This window comes from Calidris pugnax, unplaced genomic scaffold (genome assembly GCF_001431845.1).
Source record: "Calidris pugnax isolate Ruff unplaced genomic scaffold, ASM143184v1 scaffold54, whole genome shotgun sequence".
Classification (NCBI taxonomy): domain Eukaryota; kingdom Metazoa; phylum Chordata; class Aves; order Charadriiformes; family Scolopacidae; genus Calidris; species Calidris pugnax.
Window position 1 is genome coordinate 15,347,779 of NW_015090864.1, and position 13,014 is coordinate 15,360,792.

Genomic DNA, 13,014 nt, shown 5'->3' on the forward strand with positions numbered 1-13,014 from the left:
AAAAAAAAAAAAAAAAAAAAAATCTCTTAGCACCGGAGGTAAGCCCACAATGTGAGTCAGGCATTTCCTTAAAATACAGTTTTTCTCCAGTGACGGCGAGGTGCGCTCTGTGCTACACTTCACGCCGCTGAAGGAGGAGGGGGCGGGTGGCAGGGCAATATGCCTCTCCCTGCAGCTCTGCATATGCCAATTAAGAAAAAATGTTCACATGAACAAGGACAAAATATGCATGAGAACAAAAGTAAATTATACAACCACATGAAAAAACCCAGGTAATACCATGCAATACCCCAGCTAACCAGTCCTTTTTGCAGATTACTTTCTTTCTGCCCTGCGTCGGCCTGCTGGAAAGCAGTAATCCTCAACTAGAATAATACAAAACCTAAGATTTCAAGTATGGACTATTTTTACAGAACAATTCCATTGCTAAAATGACTGGAAACAACCTGAGATGCCTGTGTCTATTGTGTCTCAGTGATTTCCAAGACATGGGACACTCAAGATCTTTCTTCCCAGTGGCAGCCCTCATTTCTGCACTGACTACAGCCAAGATCCAGCAAACTGAATTCGTTGGCTGGAAACAATCCCTATTGTCTATACCACTCTCACGGCTTATTATGGTAATTACAGGATACCCATTCTTCCAGAGTTTCAAAACGAGTGGAAGGTAATGATCTGTTCTGCAGGTTGTGCACAACAGACCCGGCCTGATACATTCCTCCATGCTTGAGCTGTGTTACTAGAAGAAAGAAGTGGGGAAAAAAAAGGTGGATAAAAAAGTGAAACACACAGAAATAGATTCGTTATGTAAAACATATAACACTCAAGATGATTTTCCCTGCATGAAGAGTTCATTTAGCATGCCTGGTGAGGAGTGTGTGTCCTTAGCAGCAGCAGGTCTACCTGAGGGACAGGAGCCCAGCGCTGGCAGCTGCTCAAAAGGAGATCGTCTCTGCAAAGGTCATGAAAAGCAAGTGCATTTTCTACACCGGGCTCTAATGCTCTTCTTGGGCAAGAAGAAAGTGAAAACTTTGTTCACTGCTGTTTACAATAATTTAGAAGGAACAACTACTGAGACGGCTGCTGCACATTTATTAGCACTAAATCTCTCAGGCTACATACAGGCAGGAGTTGACGGGTTGGCTTAGAATATAAACCAGTTTCTGTGGTGCAGAACTCCGTATATTACAGCCACTTTGTGCCTATCCAGCGCCCCATCCATTTCCCTGCTCCCGCCCCGTCTCCGGGATGCTCTGCAGCCTGTGGAGCCGGTTGGACTGGCTGCTCTGGACCAGCCTGGTGTGTGGCTCCCGGGGACCCTCTGGCCGCCCCTGCCCCGTGCTGCCCACAGCTCGCCCCAGGACAGCCCGCAGTGTGGAAAAACAGGCACCATTTTTATGCCGATTTAACTGGTAAACTGGCAAGGCTGCAGAAGTGGCTTTTCAGCCCGAGAGCCGGCTGAGCGCTTAAACCGGTTTGTCTCTGGAGCTTAATGAATCTCTTCCCTTTTCACACATCTAACGCTACACACCCTTGAAAAACAGAGAAATAAAGCTCCGTGCCGAAGATATTTTAGGAGTATCCCTCGCTAGAACAGGACTCCAAATTCCCAGTAAGAGCTCTGATAAGCGAGCCAGCAGTAAGCAGAAGCAGGCAGAAAGCAGGGAGGAGCAGGACCCTTCCCTCTTGGAAGGAAGGGAAGGCTTCATGGGTTATTTTTGAACGCTGACCTAAAAGGCTGATTTTCCACCCACCCACCACCCCGGACTGCGCAAGGGAGCCAGGTACGAGCAGAGCAAGGGGAACAGCTGGCTGCTAGAGCTGTTCAGCTTCTAACAAGAGAAAGATCCAATGTGACTACCATAAACAGCAGAAAGCCCATCAGAGTGCTTGCAGGTGCAAGGAAGAAATGTGCATTTCCTGCTATTATTGTCAGGCTGGCTTGGAGCACAGCTTAACCCTCTCTCTGCCGCGCGCTGCAGCCATGGGGCCATCGGAGAGGCAAAGGCCAGTGGGCAAGAAACCTCCAGCTTGTGGGGTTTACTCTGATCCTCCTTTTGGCACAGGTGATGAGAGCAGCGGGGTGGAAATACACCGTGAGGAACTGGTGCGACTGTCTCCTCCTGCTCTGCAAACTTACCACGTGTGGAAGGGAAAACCCCAGGGTGCCACGGGCGGTGGGAAAGCCTGGCTGGCAGCTGGATGCTCTCGCTGTGCCCATCACAGCTCCTCAGTGGGAACACATAAGGTGGAGAAGCCTGCACCCCTCTGCTTGCCATGGTGTCCTCGGCACCAAACCCCCTGATGAGCTCTCCCCAGACCCACCACATGGTGAAAGGCTTTGTGCCCATGGCACAAGCTCTCGGGAGGTGGTAGCAGTGGTGGCGAGTGGCTGCTAGCCAGGCTAGCAGGACACATGCCTCGAAAGACTGCGCAGAAGTTTTGGGGAGGTACCATCCCCCCACGTGGGACCTGGTCAAGGGGCAGGGGAGCTGGAGACCCTGCTGAGCAAAGCCTGCAGGACATCAACCACGTCAGCACCCAACGTCCATGAGGATGCTGGCCAGATTTCCAAACCTGGCTGCGGCACTGGAACACTCTTCCCACCCTCCCTTAGATAAATAAATCTTAAAAAATAAAATCAAAGGAATTGGATTGGCAGAAATAACAAAACCGTTGCAGCAGCACTGTCTTGCAAATCATCTGTCAGGCTGGGCCAAAGAGTAAAGGCTGTGCAGAGCTTCTAATTTGAGGGAAGATCAACAAGGCTGGAAAACAGTTTGTTTTTCCAGCGCTCATTTGTTTTGTTTGCCAATGACATCAGTGCTTTCTGATAGGGTTTGCTTCCTGAGGATGCCTGCTATCTTGCCAGCGTTTCCGACTTGTCCCCGTCAGCCGGTACAACTCCGCATTACACTGGAAACGGGGGCCAAGCTTGTCTCTGGAAACTTCTCAGCAGTGCTCCCAGATGCAAAGGAACGAGCACAGGCTGCGTGGCGGAAACCGGCGTCAGCCCCCCTGGACGTGGACACAATGGGGACCCGCAGCCTCGGCGAGCGGGACACAATGGGACCACCAGACGGAAACGTCATCAGAGCACCTCGGCTCGGGGTGCTCTGCCCCACAGCCATTGCTGGCCCTGAGAAAAGCCCAGCCTGAAGAAATCTGGTGCTAGAGTTTCCTCTGTGCTGCTCCTGGAGTCCATTCTCAGTAGGGGAAACGCACTAGTTTCTATTGATGGTCTGCCTTTATCTGCAGGGTTTTTTGAGTAGCAGAGGTTCCCAAAAATTATTTTGGAGGAGTACCACCATTACCACAGAATCACAGAATCACAGAATCACATGGGGTTGGAAGGGACCTCTGGAGATCATCTAGTCCAACCCCCTGCCAAAGCAGGTCCACCTAGAGCAGGTTGCACAGGAACTTGTCCGGGTGGGTTTTGAATGTCTCCAGAGGAGACTCCACCACCTCCCTGGGCAGCCTCTTCCAGGGCTCTGCCACTCTCACAGGAAAGAAGTTCCTCCTCATGTTTAGGTGGAACTTCTTCTATTCAAGTTTGTGCCCATTTCCTCTTGTCCTGTCCCTGGGCACCACTGAAAAAAGACTAGCCCTGTCCTCTCGACACCCACCCTTTAAGTGTTTATAGGCATTGATCAGATCTCCCCTCAGCCTTCTCTTCTCCAGACTAAAAAGACCCAAGTCCCTCAGCCTCTCCTCGTAAGGGAGATGCTCCAGGCCCCTCATCATCTTTGTAGCCCTCTGCTGTACCCTCTCCAGCAGTTCCCTGTCCTTCTTGAACTGGGGAGCCCAGAACTGGACACAGTGCTCCAGATGAAGGAGTAGGATGAGCAGTACCAGCAACGATGAAGCCAACACTGGTCAGCAGTGGCAGAAGCAGCTCTTACCTCCATGCTCCGAAATGGCTTGTGAGTGGTTGAATCCTCCCTGCATGGTGTTCCCAGCAGCCCAACGGCGTGCTCCTTCCTTCAGCCCTGGCTCCAGAGAGGGTCCTGGCACACCACCCACGTACCGGGTGGGACACCAGAAGCAGCAGAGAATTTAGCCCTGGCTGCCCTCTGTTAGCTCCCTCCTGCCCTTCAAATACTTGCTGCTTGGAGTGGAAGGTGGCAACCCTCAAGCTGTTTGGGTATGACCCCTGAAGTCCTTGCGCGTGATTCGCCCTGCCCACCTCTGCAGAACTGTTTGTAACATTTTTGTAAGCGGCTCTGAACAACTTTACAGAAAAGAAAACACCGGAGGAACATGATTCATATTGCAAAACGAAGCGTACAAACATCATGAATTGCCAAAATCAAGGCACCCTGCGTGGACACACGAATTGTTGCAGTCTGTAATTACATGACTTCAGGCTACTGAATTCTGCAGGACTCCTGCCTGGGTTGCTGTGCAGGCTAGGTGATGCTAGTCTTTATCTGCAGCAGCTATCCAAACACTGTTCCGAAGACAGAGTTACTAACAGGCATCTGAATTACAAAGCGTATTATCTAGATGGGTCACACATTAAGCTCGCTTATCTTCACTCACGTCTGGGTGACATTATTCCCATTTCATATCAGACGTGTGCCAGACAGAAGTATTTATGCAGGCAGACTACAGTGAAAACAACCCTCTCCATTCTAGGCGCCCGGTCTGAAGTGCCTACAACCTGATTTTTTAAAGCACTTAAAGCCTTAAAAGTGAACTAGGTACGTTCAAAGCAACTGCTGCAAGAGCTTAGTTCCTCTGCACATCAACCCATGTGCGGCAAGTCAGCTGTCCATGCAGTGAAGACACGGGATAAACCAAAAAATGGGTTGGAGGGATTTGTCTACCATGCTCTCCTCCATCCCCTCTGCCCATCTAATCCAGCACCAAGACCAAGGCAGCCCCATATCCTTCCACCTCTGTTAACTCCTCACCACCACACACCCCGCTGCCTTCATTTCCCACTTCCCACACTGTCCTTCTCGCCACCTCCCACCTCACGGTGCCACCAGTCTGGCCACTCTTCCAGCACTGCCCACCGCCATGCTAGCCAGCCCTCCCCTACCCTCCTGCACCCTTACACCAGTCCTCAGTTCACATCCACCACCCCAATTTCCTCCTTTCCCTCCTGATGACCAGCTTCTGCCCCCTCGAGCAGAGGCACCTCTGTGCCTGCTGTCAGCTCCCAGGTGAGACTCCATCTCACCTGGAACAAGCAGGAGCTGTCGTTAGGGGGACAGCCCAGCTACGCAGGCAGGTTCTTCTTGCATCTTGGTTGGAGGGGTCAGGGCACCAGCACTGTCCCCGCACAGGGCTGGGTCATGAGTGGGGCTGGGGAGGGGAGGAAAAAACAATCCCCCAAAAACAGAGCGGCTAGAAAGAGAGACGAGTCTGCCCAGAACATGTGTGGATGTCTCCGAGCCTGGTCACCATAGATCCTGTTCCTGAACATGATGGCACAGCAGCTCTCCATCAAACAGCTGGTGGATTTCTTTTCTTTCCCCTTTTTCATGTGGGCAAAACAACATTCCTTCTCTCCTCCCTTCTCCCCCCTAGTTTTTCTTGGAAATGGTTGAATTGGTTTAGCTGACGATATTAAAATAAATTTAGCCTGAGAGAGAGACACAACCTGAAAGGCTCAGATCAAGTGATAAAAGCCTGACAGACTACAGCAATGGAAAACAGGTTCTTGTAGGAGAAGTTTTAATACTAGATGCTACTACTCGCTCAGTAGGTTAAATATAACCCTGAGCTACATCCCAGGAGAATATGTAAGTCTTTGGCCATCGCAAACACTCCTGTTTTCTCACTCTGGCTTTGCATGGGTGCATATGAGACAGCTTAGCAAAAAGAAACATATTAAATGAGGCTTTTGCCTTGATCACTTCATCCTTTTGGGGACAATGAAGGTCAGATGGGACTGTAGTGCCGTGCCCCTGCCCTCTGCTGCAGAAACAACCCCCGCCAGGCTCTCTGGTTGGCAGACACACGCTCCACCGGGAGAGAGAAAATCCACGTGCTTGAAAAGCCTTCAACAGCAATGTCCACTATGATCAAATATGAGATATCTAATGCAAAGATAGTCTAGAACACAGGAAAAGGAGATTAGAGAATATTAATGTGAGTTGGATGGATTCAACTTGGCAGGGCTTAATTAAGTGTCGGCTAGGAGTAAGGAAGGAGCAGGGAACGAGCCGGGGCAGCCTCCGAGCCATGAGTAAAAACCTCCTAGAAATTCTCAAAGGATAGGCGAAGGGCAAACATATTATCTAACTTCAAACAAAGGGGGGAAGGAGACAGATCTGAGGTCCCATGGAACAAACAGCCCGGCTTTGATATCGACTCAGACAAATTATTATTCAACCCACTTGTAAATAGTTCTAACAGGTGTCGATTTATCGCGGAGCAGGAGGGAGCCAGTATGAGATCCAGGAGGAGCAGCGGCCTCTCCAGCTCCCTGCTTCCCGCCCCGCGCTGCAGCTGCATCCACTCCCACATGATAAAGTCATGAGAAAACAGAAAACACAGACTTGTCAAGAACAAATTAAGTCTAATCAATCTAATTTTCCTCTTTGACGGTGTTGGGAGCGTAGTGACTAGGGAGGGAAAAACAGCAGAAGTCACACACTGGAACGAGGAAAGCTTTTGATGGGTGCATGTGATATATGCAAACCAGGTGAATAGAATTTAGGTATTATTTACTCTAGGTGGGTATACAAGTGTTTCAAATCTGTACTCAAGGAATAGTCAGTAATTTCAATGCCAACCTGTAAAGGTCTGAGCCTGGGGTCTTGCTCTATCCGGTATTTCCATTAATGACTTGTAAATTAGAATAAAGATTACAATTACAAATCTGTAGGGAATGCCGCGAGCATTTTCAGGGATTACAATCAGAATAAAATCTTAATAAATTAGAGAGCCAGTCTGAAATGAATGACTGAGATTCAATGCAGGCAGGTGTAAAGCCCCGTGCTGAAGAAGGCGGCTGCGACGCCAAAGTGCAAACGGGAGCGGTGCTGCTAAAGTGTCTCGGGGGCTAGAGCTGCAAAGAGAGAAGACATCAAGAGTGGCGCAGGGCTTGGTACAGACAGGTGAATGTGCTTGGAGATATACTAAGAGGAGCATCACATCTCAGGCTCTTTACTCCTCTCAGCCTTACATCCCCTTTTGAGCCCTACCTCAAGCAAGAGGCTGCTCCCTGCCACTCGCTCACAAGCATCCAAAGTTTAGGAAGCGTGACCCCTTGAGAAGAGGGTACAAGAAGTGGGCTCATTTAGTTGAAAGAAAAGGGAGGAGGAATGAGGGTGAGAGAACGAGAGATGATAACAAGTTTCAAATCTGTCAGGCTGCTAAAAGGCAGTGATAATCTTGCGTTGCTCCCTGCGGATGTGGAAAACTGAAGGGACTGGCTCAGCATGCAGCAAGGGAGATTTAGGTTAGATATTAGGGGGAACTGTCTAGCCATGATGATGCTTAAACACTGGTTACGCTGGGAGGCTGTGAATCTCCATCAACAGAGGTTTTCAAGAACAGGCTAAACAAAGATCTATCAGGAGCGGTGCAGATGAAGCAGATCCTGCCTCAGATTTGGGATGGAAACTAAACACTTTGACATTCTTCCTCTCCCTCCCCCCAAAAAGGGTATTGTTTAGTTGGTGTGCCCCACACATTTCCAAGAAAAACAGAACTCTTCTGTACAAGATTCCTCGTTTTATAAACAGCCGCCTCACTTGAATTACAATGTGCCCCCGCTACAACTGTCCGAAGTAGAACAACCTTTTATCACAAAATGCCACCGGTGACCTGTGAGGGTGGTGGAGCACTGGAACAGGTTGCCCAGGGAGGTGGTTGAGGCCCCTTCCCTGGAGATATTCAAGGTGAGGCTCGATGAGGCCCTGGGCAACCTGGTCTAGTTGGGGGTATCCCTGCTGACTGCGGGGGGGTCGGACTAGATGGCCTTTGGAGGTCCCTTCCGGCCTGGACAACTCTATGACTCTATGACTCTATGACCTGACACCCTCTGCACTGCGGGGAACAGCGAGGGGTGCCAAGGGCAGGCAGGCCTGGCAAAGGAAACTGCCTTTTCTCCAGGGATGGGAAGGACAGAGAGACTGAGACACAAGAGACACGCTCCACGTTGATGGCTCCCAAGCAGAGAAGAGGCAGTAGATAAGCTGAGTGGAGGCACAAAAACGGGGTCCTGACCAAAGGGCTCACATCGGATCACGGACACGCACCAGGCAAAGCTTCAAGAAATTTCCCATTGCAGCCAACACCATACTGAGGGCTTCAAAGCCGCCAGTGCTAAATGCACAATCATCTCTGCTGACTGCATGGGAAGATGTGCCAAAGCCATTGCTGGAAGATAAGCCAACTCTATGTTGGCTCTGCACGTCTTCCCAGGCCAGTCTCTCTCATTCATCTCACAGAAATTAAAAAGAAATCTGTGCATTTTTGTGTTTAACCCTCATTACCTGCGAGCAGGAGGGTTCACATTTTTTCTCTAACACAGGGATTCACAGACAGTGAAAATTACAGCTCACATCCTCTTTGCATTCTCTGAGCAAAAAGTCCTCACTGAAATCACCGAGGAACGGTGCCAGCGAATAAATTAACGATATGATGTGTCTCCAATAAAATTAGGAAGTGGGGAGGAGAAGAGGAGCGAGTCTCGAAGAGTTTACTTAACTCTCAGAAGGTAGTTATTCCTGTCTTGTATCTCACCGGTGCAGATGCATCAGGAAACCCACTGTGGCATCAGAGAGAGAGCAGAGCATCTCCTGGGGGAGACCTTAATGAGCGACAGCTGCTCTGCAGGCGTTGCCAGCACCATTTGTTAGGAGGTTTCAGGTCATATTTCAAAGTTTGGCTTCTCAGATTTGCCAAGAAAAAATGGTAGAGAGCTAGATTCTTTTTATTTTAAGTCATATAGGTGTTTGAGTACTGGGTTCACACAAGGACAAAATAAGCGTCTGACGGTGCATGGATGGGAGTTTGTATCTGAAATAAGGTTGATTTTTAAATTTGCCACGGACCAATCCAGCCCCGACTGAACACTGATTTGCTGAGGCTCATAAGCATCCAAACAGAAGTAAACGCGTCAAGGGAGAGAGGAAACGTCCACGCATGCACAGATACCGCTGCTCCTATTAGCTGGTTTTCAAAATGTCAACAGCTCGCTTCCACCGATGACAGAGCGGCACATTACTCCACTGAAATCGGTCCAGATTTTTTTCAGAGAAGGAGCAATTGTTAAAGAGCACTCACTGCAACTCTGTGCTCCAGATACAACCAGTCCTTCGACCAATTGGCAGCATATGGTGTATTTCCTCAAATGACAGCTTTTGTTTGTCGCAACAGGAGAACAAAATAGTACAGTTATTAAACAAAGCGTAATTAGCCAACTCTTTCCCTCCCAAAAAGGAACTCCAGAAGAGGGTATGTTTTAGGACTCGGATGAATGTTTCCATGCTGTTTACGGCACTGTTGTACAGAGCAATCCACTCTGGTGGAACAAAGCACATGGAATCACATTCGTTGTTCACATCTTAAAATCAAGATGTTAAGGGCTAATCATCCCACCTAAAATACCTATGGCAAAGTGCTGATAAGCTGCTCCCACACTAGGACTACATGGATCGCTATTATCGTTTGCATGTTTTTTACCAGAAGAGCTCTCCATCTGTACAAACCAAAAAAAACCCAAAACTCAATAATGACTGTATTAAATGTTTCGAAGTACAAATTTTCAATAAGGGATCCATCACGTAGTTGAACTTCTTTGAGGTGACAGTGACATGACTTATAGAGCCTGGGCTCTGTGATCAAAAGGATTACACACATTAGCATCCTACTAATCACAGCAGGACGGGCCAGCCCATCAGGCCAGGGCTCACGGAGGAGAGATCCGTAAACAAACACTTTCTCCCGCTCACAACCGTGGCTGGGAGCAGAGGCGCTCCAAGGCTGGTGTGGTCTTCTCCTCTTTCAAAGAGATAAGGATTGTGTCTGCTGGAGTAAATAAATTCTCAGCAGAGTCTTATGCATCTGTTTGTTTACTCATTTTCAGACATTACCATCCTCTCCTGTGTTGTTATCCCTTTTATATTACCCTTGTATGTATAATCAAATGCCCTCTCTTCTGGATTGACCCTCTGCTTCTTCCTGTATTATAGACGCCTTTGATCTTTCTTTCTTGCGTCTGTGTGTCCTGCCTTGTAGTCTCAGCAGGATTTCCCCCCGACCCCTTGCACTACCAGAAAATAAATGCCAAAGTAGCATTTGTATGCATTAGTGCCGAAAGAAAATAAGACAGACACTGGAGGAGCCTGCAGGCAAGGGCCGCTCTGCCGCCGAGGCACAGGGTGTGCTGGGCAGGGCTGCCCACCGGTGAGCTGAGCCCAGGCTGGCGAAGGGTGGCCCAGCTCCTGAGCCCCCTGGACCATCCAGGCGAGCGGCTATCACCGTGATGGGGGAAGAGGGACCATCCCAAGATTTCAGAAACAGCTGCTAATTTTTCCCCCTTTGTCACGCACTTGGTGACTTGCAGGGCACCCTCGGCACCTTCAGAAAGCAAAACTCAGCCTTTAGCTTTCTTTGCTTTTTTTCGACTAGGTCACATTTCAGACCCCTTTCCCTTGCCCCACCATTTGAGATGGTCCGAGCTAGGGCTGACAAATTCTATTAATATCCTAACTGTAATGCACTTGGGCGACGAAGAGGCTGCTGCTGATTTTTGTTCTCTGCAGGCACTGCCAATAGCAGCAGAACTGAGGGTTATCTCTAGGTAGATGTGAAAAGATGCCATCAGTTCACACAGAGACCTTAACGATCGCATCAAGACTGCTGAAAGGCTGACCAACCCCTTCCTTCATAGCTGGAACTGGTGAGTAAGCTTCCCCAGCAAGCCCCAGTCCACTGGCTCTTCAAACAAAGCACAATAACAAGGTTGCAGCAAGTGAGATAACCCTTTCCACTCAAGAAGTGGAAAACAACATCTGTTAAAAACCAAATAATCTGGTGTAATGGCTTCAGCAAGAGACCCAGAGGATTTTAGGGATGCAGCTCGTGGCTTGGTCAACACATTGTGAACAGCAAATTACAAGAGAACAATTGTTTCATACCAAGCTCTCCCACCCCTGAACTCCCTCAAGGTTAATTAGGATGGCCTCCGGCCAAATTAATTAGAAGAGAAGAGTTGGGCAGGACTTTGCTATGCACTTGTAACTAGTTCCAAGGTGACCGAGAAGCTCAGAAACGCCTCACCTTCCAAATAAAGCCTCCTTGGCAAAAACCGAGCTCACATGTTCCATGTCATTTCTCTGACAATCAGGAGAAACACTTAAAAGTAATCTTTCCCTAACTAACGGCTAAGGCAGAAGAATTTTCTGCATCCTTCCCACCGAACAATATACCCTTGTTTATTTTCTGTGTGCTTTTTAGGTCGTAAGAGGGCAGTGAAATTATGCATCTAAAGAACAATATACTACTGTAATATGCCACTTGATACACACAGCCCGGCAGACTCTGAAAGATCCGCCTTTTCCAAGAAATCCTTAACATCACCATGAGAAGGCAGGATGCAGAAATGGGTCCAGCCTTCTAAAAAACAGACTAAATTGGTATTTTAGTTGGTATTATAACGTGCCCCGGTGGCACAGCTCAGGAGAGCATCCTGCCTGGAGGGTGACAGCCCTGCCCAGCTTCTCTGCCCCGCGGAGGCAACCTGCCTCGACCTCCTCCGGACTCCTGCTGCCCTCAACATCCTTGGCACAGGGAATAGCTGGCAGGATCACATATTTTCTCCTCCACGCGGTACCACGGCGAGCGGCAGAACTGCAGGAGCGTAGCAGGGCAGGGCAGATCCAGCCTCTGTGATTACAAGCTAAGTGCTGGCACAAACTGAGGCTCTCGCGGAGGCTGCATCCCTGAACTGCAGAGCCCTTCTCTGTCATTAATCTGATATTCTTTAGTTTGAAGCTGGAAGGTTGCTATTTTCCATCTGTCTGTTACCCACAAACAGCAACGGCGTTTCTGGGCAGAATCAGAACTTTGAAAGTAACAAAGAGAAAAACGCTTCAGCTCATGCAAAGAAGTGCAGCTGAATACTTTTCGGCAAGGACACAATTCTCATTGTCACTAGCCAAGATTTAATGTCTTGACTGTGTGGATCAGACTGACTGCTCAGAACAGTTACATTAAGTGAAAATACTTATTCTTGTAAAGACATGGGCTGGAATAACTTAACATGTAGGGTCTGTGCCACAAAAAAAAAGCCATTATTCTCAACTCCTGACAAAACAGAAAGGAAAAAAAAAAAACACAAACCCAAACCCCTAATATATGCAAGAGTCCATTGGCCCGGCTCCAGCAGCAGACTAAGGCCATAATTTGTAATTCTGAGGCAATTATGAAATGACATAACAGCACAGACCTCCTTCTGACATAACAGCGCTTTTTTTTTTTTTTTTTTTTTATCTCCTTTGCAACAGTACACGGCTTTAAAACAAGCACCAGAAAGGAAACGACCCCAAAGATCTATTTGACTGCTGCTGGGTAAATACGGGGAATAAGAATAAACACCCCGGAGGGGTGGCAGATGATGTTTTGGTGGGTGTCAACGGGAGACCCAGCACCGACGGGAGGGGGACGGACGTTGAACAGAGGTGAGGGGCACCGAAAACTTCCCCGGGACCTCTGCTCGAGGGGAGCTGAGCCCTAAAACGGGGGGGAAAGAGAGGAACCAGCAGGTGCAAAGCGGCCGGAGGAGGTATGGGGATACCCAGGGAGGGGGATGCCTCCCCGCCCCGGGTACCGCGCATCGCCTGCCCGCCCTGGGACCACTCCGAGCATCCCCCTCCCCGCCTCCCCGCGCCTCATCCCGCCCTCCCCAGCTCCTCGCTAACCTTTTCCACCACCTACCGGGAACTCACCTCTCCGGGCGACCACCGTAAGCCCCCCTCGGGTTGCGGCTGGGGCCGCCGCGCTCAGCGGCCGCGGCAGCCGGGAGGCGCCGAGCCCGGGGCGGGG

The 13,014-nt window shown here is 49.3% G+C and overlaps 1 protein-coding gene across 4 annotated transcripts in view; it reads right to left on the minus strand.

Annotated features, from left to right (window-relative positions):
- Positions 1 to 13,014, minus strand: part of KIAA1462 (KIAA1462 ortholog) — a 65,041-nt gene that overhangs the window by 17,447 nt on the left and 34,580 nt on the right. For 2 of the 4 annotated variants that reach the window (XM_014945071.1, XM_014945067.1), the window contains exon 1: positions 12,918 to 13,000. The exons of 1 other annotated variant lie outside the window; for it this stretch is intronic. The gene's annotated coding sequence lies outside the window, so the exon portion shown is untranslated. Of the gene's footprint in view, positions 1 to 12,906; positions 13,001 to 13,014 lie in introns of those variants that run through there. One more of the 4 variants, XM_014945070.1, reaches the window with a different exon arrangement.